Here is a 10,862-nt window from a genome sequence, read left to right as displayed (position 1 = left end):
TTTCGAGAACTCATATCGTGTCTCGATAGAATAGCTATTTCTATTTATTATATCAGTAAAGTTAAACATTGAATGCTTGACACTGTATGGCGAATGGTTTGACCACGCGTTGGACGCAGGGCCCGTTTTATCCCTCAATTTCATTCACCTTGGGGTACGCTTTTAAACTGGGCTCACGTCTTGTTATCACCTAAAAAGCTCATGTTTTCAAGAAGCGATGCTAATAACAAAGAATACGCGTAGTTTGATATTTAAGATGGGTCCATTTGAACCCTGTATCCGCTATGTGGGGGTTAAATATGCGTAAATATTTTTAATTAGTAACGATTAGGAAGCTTTAAGACTGCAACTCCTAAGACTGTTTTAATTCGAAGATTACCTAATGTCGACGACGGTTGAAAATTAAATCAAATCTAGGTTTTCTTTTATCGGCAATATGATGTAGTTAAAATGTATACATTATCTTCTTATTTACTAAATATGATAACTTTCCTAGTGCGTGTGCCTGCTTTTACCCAAATTTCATTTTCATCTTAAAAATCTGATTATGTACTCCTTGTATTGAAAGCATTAGTAACAAAACTGCAATATTTTGCTGAAAATTAATTTTTACTTTGCACGTTGCAATTTTATCGACGGCAAGGAATCTTTATACAAAACGTGATTTATTTTACTACTAAAGTGGTCTAGGAAAGACCAATTCTTAACAAAAGTATTTAATTTAAAATATTCTTCTCATTATTAAACGTGAGACGTTTAAGTCTCAAAAAATTTTTAGGTAAATTCTTTAAGAAGGTTCTAATAAATTATGAGTGCCCATACGTTGTTTACAAATTCACTTTACTAATTAATACTTATTACATTTGCGCTCCTAATGTCTTCACTCGAATGTATCATGTATCCAAAGTATGACAATGTGATTAACTCTATAATTTTCTAATATATATGTGTACTGCAAGTATACTTTCTCCATTTAAATAAGTTGAAATGATCATTTTGTTAAAATATTGTTAGTTTCATTATCATTTTTAGCACATTCGAATATAAGCACTCCAAACTTTCATCCCTTGGACAACGGTTTTGTAGAAATCTATATCGGACGATAATTCATTACACTCAGATTCGTTTTAACATTGCAAGCAGATAAAGAAATTCTATATTCCTGTATCTTGTTATTAAACCAATGAATTCCACTGTGCTTGCACGTGTACACATTTGGCAACAGTCCGTCTTCCCTCATTCGAGGCGTTCAAATCACAAAATTCGCCAAAAGAGTCCTGAGGGTATCCTCTCAATTTTTTAGCTAACAATCCTTCCGTAACTTTCTATAATTTTACAAATTACCTAAAATTCACTATACAACATGATACTTTCGATTAAATCAAAGTGCAACCTATCCTTGCGCCTGTAAAAGTTACAAAACATTTACTTTACACGATGCATGAATTTATTCAAAACAAAACGCACTTCAAAGGAACAAAATTCATATTAGTGTTGTTACTTTAACTTTTACCGTTATTATTCTATTCCGATGCTATTAATTTTCTGCACTTGACCTACGTACATTCGAACTGTAAGGCACTGCAAATTGTAATGGCTTGTTTACAAGATAACGCGTTTGTTTAGGGGAAGATTTACATTAATTTCTCGCCTTTCATCGACGTAGAAACAACGCGAGAGCCGACGTGCGTGCTGTAAGGCCACAAATTGTTTAATCGCGTAGCCGAAGACGCCAGTTACCATAAGTCACTGATGTGGCTGATTGTTAAATTCAATATTTACATTTCCTTGGGATACCAGGAATTACATGAGTTACGTAAACGAGCGTACAAATGTATAAATTGATGCGAAACGGCTATGAATAATTTACATCTGCTTGAAATGCAATTTGTTACGTACAACCACGCGTCTGAAACTGAATAACATTGGACTCGACTTACGGCGGAAATCTTTTGATATTAAAATTCAACTTCTCATTGTCAGTTGCGAGACAAGCGATCTAAACTCTAAACCGAATAAATAGCTGACTGAGATAAACGCCACTTCAAATTTTAAAATCAGTACAACAATTACCCGTGTGTTCCGTTCGAACGTAAATAATGTAGCGTCGCACAAAAGTTTTACGTAATCTCAGTTTTTAATTGAACGTCTTTGGAAATAAAATATTCTACATTTGACAAAATGCTGGAGCTTCTACAACGGCATCCTTCACGATTCTGGTAACATACACTCTCCAAAAGAAAGTAGACGAGTTATTTGTAGTTCTCCAAAGAGGGGAGGTTGGGCAAAGAATTTCAAATAAATTCAACACAATCTGAAACGACATCGTCTAAGAAGCCACCTCTATTAGCGAGTCGTCAATTCCTCAAGAATGGTATCTTAGTCGTCAATTCCTCAAGAATGATTACGGTATCTTAATATATAAAGCAGAAAGCTTCTATATATTTGTGTGTTTGTCTGTCGCTTAAAAACTTTCGAACGATAAGCTCTGGAATCACGAAAGGTGCCTCAGCTGATTATGCCTGACTAATCCAGATGAATGTGACTATTTTCACAAAAAAAAACTAATAAATATTTTTTTTTTATAAGATCAGAATCTAAATTTCGCGCGAAGCCGAGTAAGTAAAGCTAGTCGCCGATAAATCTAAAACACAATCGCGATAATAAACAACGCAATGACGAGCACAAAGCAGTAAGAAGCATCCCGGCAGATCCCCGAAAGTGCTCGCTCAGGTAGAGGCTATCGAATTCGTTCCTGCCTGAACACCGAGGTCTTCCTCCGCGACCGCGGTGCGCGCGAAGGGGTCCCTTGTCCGCCGTCTCTGGCCGATTCGGTGGAAATTGATTGCTGGCCCCTAGCGTATTAATAATCGCGCTAATTAAAAGACTCCGAAAATCCGGTCCCCGTAAGTTTCGAGCGTCGTATGGGGAGTCGGTTAGGGGTGATTATTCCGCGGGGGGAGGAGGGTGGCGGCCCACCGGTAGAAGGTGGGGCAACGACGGGGTAGTGGGACGAAGTGGTCGGGGGAAGTACCCACTTCCCGTACCCATTCACCCGTCCTTGTGTCCCTGTTTAAGGGTCTCGCCAGTGCAGCCTGGTACCACTACACCCTCTCCCCCTCCGCCCTCGTGCTCCCCTGTCCCCCGCCATCCCGAGCCGGGCGAGCCAAGCTCAGTCACCCCCTGCCGGCATCGTTGCTGCCACTACCACTGCCGCGTCCTTCCAACTCCCGAGCCAACCCCCCGTGTCGCCCCACTACCCGCGAAGAAGCGCCGCAGCGGTTCTCAGCCGGCCGGCGGCCGCGCATACACCCGCGCCCGTGCACAGATATATAGGCGGCCCAGGGCTGGTGGGGCGGGTGGTGCTGAGCACGCGTCACGAGGCGCTAGAAAAGCAAAGGTGCCCACGGATGTATTTTTTAATTATTGATTTTAATGACGAGGGGAGCCGCTGCCAACGCCATCTTGGATGCTGGGCGGAGTAAGAAGCATCTCTCCCCCTACCCCCTCACCCCACCGTCCGGCAAGCGTCGTACTCCTCCTCATCCTTCGTCGGTCGGTACTCTTCCCGTCTTTCTTCAGCGCTCGTCCAGCACTCCCTACGCGGACTCTTTCCTCTCTCGTTCTTTCGCCTCTGCACGCGTTCGCTCGCGCCTACCCCTTCCTTCTGTCTTTTCATCCTTTCGCTATCCACCCGTCTCTCTCGCGCTCTCTCCCACTCCCCACCGTCTCTCTCGCTCTCTCTCTCTCTCCCTCTCTCCTTTTCCCGCTGTTGCTTCCTTTTCTCTTCCTCCGCTCCTTCTTTTACCTCTTTTCCACCGTTTCCTCGCTCTTTGTACCCCTAACGCTCTGCTCCCCGGGTCCCCTGCGATCCCTCCGTCTTCGCGGACCCGTCGTAGGTTACCCCCCGTCGCTGCCCCCCTGCTCATCTCCCCACACCCCCATTTTCTTCTCGACTAATGCCGAGAGATAGACAGATGATGATTAAGAAAGCGCCGGTACGTGTGAGGACAACGCTGCGACGCTCAACCCCCTCCTAGCCCCCCGTTCTCCACCCCCCGTTCTCTCCCTCCGCGACTCTGTACCTCCCAAGCCCGCTCCGTCGAGTTTTCTTCTCGACTTTCCTACGTTTCCTCCGTCCGCGTCCTGCCTCCTTGTTTTATCATCCACGCTTCATGTCCCTTAGAATTTCTTTCCCTCCCTTTTTTCGTCTTCCGTGCGTCTTGTCGCGCTTCGCAGGACGAGTGCTCGTTATAATCACGTGGACGGATCGCGACGAGAGGGGATGGTATGTGAGTTTTCCTGACCCTATGCTAATCGCGTGTAACACGTGTAATTATACAGGTTCAATGCTGTGTAGATGGTCCACAGGAATTTCAAATTTGAGATTCTGGATTGAAGGGAGTGGACAGGTAAATACGTCGAAGGTAATTGTCCTCAGCACTGACCTCGACCCCCTTGTCCACCAGTAGTTTTCATTTTCTTATTACAAGTGACTCACGCGTATATCTGTTGAGCAGAACGTTGAAAGATTAAACTTAAATGGGTTATACGTAGGTATCAGTTCATTCGCTACTACTTTGTTACTGCATTTATTAATGGGTGTAATTAGTATAACAGTCTGGGAGCAATTGTTAATACAGGAACGGTCGGTTTCTAATAAAGTATGCTTATAGAATATTTATTTTTTAAGTCGTAGCTTTTGATAATAAAAATTTATCAAGTAATATGAAAAGGATCTGTATTTTTGGTAATAGATCAGCAAGAAATCGTGGCTGTGAATCAGCGCAATGAAAAAGATGCCAGCATACACATCGGTGTCTTGATTTTAGCTAATAATTTTTTATATAAAATCCTAAATTAGATTCTATGTGTATCAGAGTAATCTCAAATGATTTTAATTTATAGAAAGAATGTACATATTATATTATGATTATATTATTGCTATCATACATTATTGGTATACCTCCCAAGAAAACAAGTCTCTTAATTGTTCCATATAACTCATAATATTTTTTTAGGGACTGTTAGCATACGAGTCATTTTTCTCGTAAGATTCATTTCGAGTTGGATTAATTTGTAATTCATTTTTTCTACTTATACTAGCTACGGGTTAATAATTAGAGATGTCCGAGTAGTTTGAAAATTCAAGCTTAGCTGAACTCAGGTCAAGTCATTCGCACCAACCCAAGTACTCGAATGTGTAGGTACCTTAATTTTATTATTCAAGCAAGCTTGAAAAAAATCGACATTCTCGAATAATTTGAGCAACTTGAATGTTTTAGTTACTTACATTCTAGCTACTCCAATTTAAATAATTACTCAAATCCCTTTGAGCTATTTGAAACATAATATTCTACTCGTAACATTTCAATTTATTCGACTAATTAAGGGTCTTGTAAGAATATAATGAATCGATAGAAAAACGGGGTTATTTCGAGAACAGAAGTGTTGCTAGCAATTTATTTTCCGTGGAAGATAAATATTTGTGATTCATATAATATTCGTATAATTTTGTATCTGATGACTGTATGTCTGTATAAGTTGAAAAATTAATAATGACTTTAGATTCCGCGAATAAAATTAGTGGGTATTAATTACAAACAGCGAGTGCTATTTTTCGGTAATTTGAGTCATCCAGAATAATATATACTTATACTGAATATAAGCGTTAAATCAAATATCCATCCTCATTAGGTAATAATTATTATTATTCGCTCGAATTTCCGAATAGTATTGGAGCAATTTCTGAGTAACTCAAAACTGATCAAGCAGCTTGAAGGATTATTCATTTCGAGTTATTCACTTGAAATCAAGTAGCTTCTATGCAAGCAAGCTGTTCAAACATTCAAGCTACTCAAATCATTCAAAAAGTTTGAGTTTTATCAAGCTTGTTCGAATATTCCAGCTATTTGAAGTATTACTGGGCTCGGTTTGAATTTCAACTAGATACCTACTTGAATATTTCAAGTATTGGGCAGCTCTATTAATAATGTTACCAATGCATGTTTCCTACTAACAATTAATACCCAGTTCAATGCAAAACAGCAGGGAATAATTTCCACCGGCTAAAGTCGACGTCGACGATTTAACACGTAGAGTAAATTTTCCAAGATCGAGTTCGGTAATTACGGTATTAAAAAATGATATATAAAATGAACGCCAAGAATATTTCAAAAGCAATCAAGGGGGTGCTAAATTATTATTATTATTATTATTACTACTATTATTATTATTAAACGTCTTTATTACTCCTGTAAAAGGCGAGGCGCAGCTAGTAAGCTGTTACTATGCCTGACCTAAATAGCATTGTTTGAAACACACTGACACCTACGACGTTTTGGAAATGCACCTGTGTGCATTTCTGTAATAAGCTGCTAAGTGTGTGCTTTCACTGCACGTGTATGCAACCCTTGAAAATTCAGCCTAGCACGTAGTGAGGGCGGACCACACCATCGGTGAGCTCACCTCGAAATTGTTATGTGCTCTTGAATCACATACTTCCCTCGATATATGCGAAAAGATTAAATTCACTGAACATACCACTCCAAGGACAGTGCTCGCACCTACAAGCCCTATCAAAGTATCACGTGCACATGTATAAGTATGTACCTTTGATAATAAAATGAATTCACCGTTACCATATTATAGCGTCATTACCATGCGCAATAAAATATGGGATTACGATCGTTTTGTTTCGGAAAATGGGAGCAAGAAGCAATTTCAGTAATATTTTAGGTTTCAAAGGCTTCAGCGCGGATCGCCTCAATTTTATCGGTACCAAGTGTTTATTGCCCTGGTCACCAAAATAACGTTTAATTAAACCAAATTTATATGTAAGTGCATACGTGTTCGAAAAGGGAATTTAAGAATATAGCTACTCTATATTGCAGTATGTGATGCTGTGCGATTTTATATGTTTCTACACAATTTTTTATTGAATTCAATTGTTGTTCATTTCATCCCCCGTCACCTGTCTTTCCCTTCCTTCTTCTTTCCTATATTCGCTTTAGTAAATTCTTCCAAATATAGCATTTATATACCTACTTGTAAATGACCGAACTTATTTTCATGAATAAAGTAAATGGAATTGCGTATTAAGATACTCCTTTTGCAATTTATTACGCAAACGAAACATCGCCAACAAACTACCCCCATTCAGCCGCCGCAGCAAGTTGCGGTGAATCACGTCCCCGACGCACACCCATATCATTTTCACCAATAAAGGAATCATCCCCACCTAATGAAAGCTTCGCGAAAGTTACCCCAATTGTTTGCTGCCACAGCGTTAATACGTTAATACTGTTACTTCGGTAATCACGCAATAACAACGGTGTCGTCAACGTTCAGGTAGTTGCGTGGACCATAATGAACCCGAAGGGGCCCCGCGTATTGTTGTGACCATAAGACGCGCATGACTCAGGGACCCACCTCCCCTCCGCCCAATAAAACTGACGCTGGGACAATGGGGCCGGCGTCGAAGTGTTTTTCTGAAAACGGATCGCTGCCGGTTACTCGCTAGAATTGCGGTAATTCACCCTGCTCGCCCGCGTTCCAAGGCACCAGGTATATACCTACCTGCGCGTGCACCTGACCACGCCACGTCCTCGTGTGCAACATATTTGGCCAGTTTCCACGGGACAGGGCCATTGTTAAGACGTTTTCGATGGGTCCGACCGCCCTTACGGATCATAAATCTCGCTTTCCGAAAATTGCTGCCGTATCTCGCGGTGACTAATTACGCGGGGCCATGGGACTATTTCGACGGCGGAAGGGAACGATGCAGCTGTAAACGCGGAGTCGTGTAAAATCGGGCAACCGATACCTGCCCCGTGTGATTTTTAATCCCATCGATAGTCTTCTGGCCGGCTCGGTGAAACTGCGAGCGGTGAAATGAAATTTCACGCTTTCCAGTGTGAGCCGCGCGTTTTACGATCGCGACGCACGTTCCCCCTCGGTTTTTGCACGATCCGCAGGTTTCTACGGAAGTTGTAAAATCGCATGCAGGAATAGTAAAAATAAGTGAGATACCTACTCGACGCGTTTTTCTTTGTTTCTGTATTTCCGCTCTTACGCGTTACTGTGTTAAAGTATTGTGCTTTAGTGGAAACGGTTAATTTGTTTTCTCGCAGTGCAATTGGCGTTTGGTGCAAGGCACTCTTGTAAACGACGATGGTATAATACAATTTAGTACAGTACACTTAATTGTATATTAATTGTCAACCCTTAGTAAAACAACTCAATTTTAATGTAATCACTATGAGCCTAAGGCATGGTAATCTTTTTAGCGTAAAAACTCATCGAACCCTCTATGGCAAACATAATTGCATCGATCGCATATGTAGCATTGCTAATTCTTATCACGACCAACTTATCTCCGATTTTTCTCCGATTTAATAGATAATATCCGTACAAAGCCTTTACGTCTGTTGCGTTGAACGTCTCACATTGTATATTCATGCTTTTCTTTTTTCCTTTTCCTTTTCCTTTTCTGTCTGTCTTTCTTTATTAAGGGGTTACCTACCGTCAGGAGGTAGGAAAAGAATCGATTCTTTGGGAATTTATTTCAGAAAGTACATGCATATTTTTATGCAACGGCTTTTGTATTCAGATGAGGAACACTTTAACAGGTTATTATATTATGTTTTGGTATAAAAATATTTATTTATTGCGCAATTACAACTGATTTCCCGGAAAATATTGTGCTTTAGTGGCTTCCGGGAAATCAGTTGTAATTTTGCAATAACTAAATATTTTTATACCAAAACTTAATATAATAACCTGTTAAAGTGTCCCTCATCTGAATACAAAAACCATTACATAAAAATATGCATGTACTTTCTGAAATAAATTCCCAAAGAATCGATTATTTTCTACCACCTGAGGTAGGTAACCCCTTAATGTGAGTTCGTTTTTCTACCTCATTTTGTAATTAATTGTACCAAGGGGTTGTCTAACCCGCCTACTGTAATTAAAATTAAAAAATTCTTCGTTACGACATCATTACTCAACTATTGATGAAAATACATTTTTCTTAACACACGTTACCATAATTAATATTCTCCAAATAAATGATAAATTCTGCTGTTAATATTTTATAAATATTATACTAAAATTGATATTTCATAAAAGTGAGAAATGGGACTTATCTCACTTATCAACGAAGACACTCAATTTCGCATTTTCAGTTAACATGTTAACGCGCTGTTTCAGCGATCATCCGACTGCCAATCCCCAAAGTTCCAAGGATGAAATTAAAAAGCGGTGCTCGATCATAAATTGCTTGGTGCCTCGCTTAAAATTCGCGGTGGTGACTCTTCGATCCACTAAAACCTATCATGTACACGAATTGGTGAAGGGGGACACTTAAACATATGCAGGATCGATATCAGGGCGAAGACGAAGATTCATACGCTAGGTACGCGAAGGGACCATGAGAATACGAGCTATGTAGGTATGGAGTGGCCGACTCGCAACACCCCCATTGTGAATTAATTACCCAGAATCGTTGCAGGGGTCAGCCGTTCTATACCCGTCGCGTCGGTTCGCGACAATGCCGCGTCACGATTTTATTAATTCTAATTCGCCTTTAGCAAAGCAATGCAAACCAATCATGTCGATGAAGCACGATTGGTAATCATGATGATAGGTACAACCGAGGGGGTAGTGATTCTACGCGGAAAAATATGTAGGACGTGTGGACACAGTTCGGCCATTGAGAGCAAAATTGGACTATACCACATTTTTTGCGAAATTGAGTTACTAGCAATAATGTATTCCAATAGGCTGTACTAATCATATAAAATAGAAAACGTATTTTTTTTTCAATGTGGGTTAATCCGCTTTTTATCTCAATGCTTCAATTTGTTTATAGAAAGAAGATTAAAAAATATACGACTTTCTAAATTGGCATAATTTTCTTTGTTAAATATGGCAGTACGCGATGTGATTTGTATTATTTTCGACAATAAGTTTTGAATTCCCAATTATGATTGTTTATTGTAGCAGTATTAAGCACTGTAAACAGTATTAAATCTCGTGTATTTCGGCTTGAAATTATTCCTGCTTTACAAAAATTGCTGTAACTGAAAATGGACACAAGCTTTAATTAGATTAAATATAAATATAAATTGTTGTATTTCCTAGTAGAAGTACCTATGCAAAAACAATTGTTCGTATTTATTTCACTGTTTGTATTCCAAGTCTGCTTCTCAGACACGCCGAAGTTTAAATTACCACTGCATACCTACTGATATAATTAAGGCCTTTAAAAATGCAAGAACTCATGATTCGTAGAGTTAAATGAATTATTAATTTTAGATTCACTATTTACATTATTTACACTGAGAAAATTGGAGCGCAAAGAGCTGATCCTCGTTTTTAATACTCTTCGCCGAATATTCGTGAACAGTCAACTGCCTTTTATATAAATAATATAAAAGAAGCTCAACTGAGAATAAAATATGTGAATATGCAGTCGACGAAGTAAAAGTCGACACGTCAGCATTCGAAGCAAGTGACACGCTAGGTCGGTGTTGATGGCACGACGCAAGTTGAGAAGATAAATTATTCTGTGGGTAATGTGAAATCGGTGCGCGACGGTTCAGTAAATCTAGATCGATAGCTGGAGATCGAAAGACAAAGGGGGGAGGATTAAACGGAAAGAGCGGGTCGATATAATCTTGTCGATGCTATTATTTTCGCAGAATTTTCCCATTACCCGGGAACATTCTCGGAATACGAAAGTCGCGTCCACCAGGACATTTTTATCTATACATATAGATACGTCGATTCGTAGAAATGTATTTCACGGATTAAATTAATCGAGAAAAATTAACATCAATGAAACTATCGATTTTCAG

Source organism: Andrena cerasifolii, chromosome 9, assembly GCF_050908995.1.
Source record: "Andrena cerasifolii isolate SP2316 chromosome 9, iyAndCera1_principal, whole genome shotgun sequence".
Taxonomy (NCBI): Eukaryota; Metazoa; Arthropoda; class Insecta; order Hymenoptera; family Andrenidae; genus Andrena; species Andrena cerasifolii.
This window is presented reverse-complemented; position numbering follows the sequence as displayed.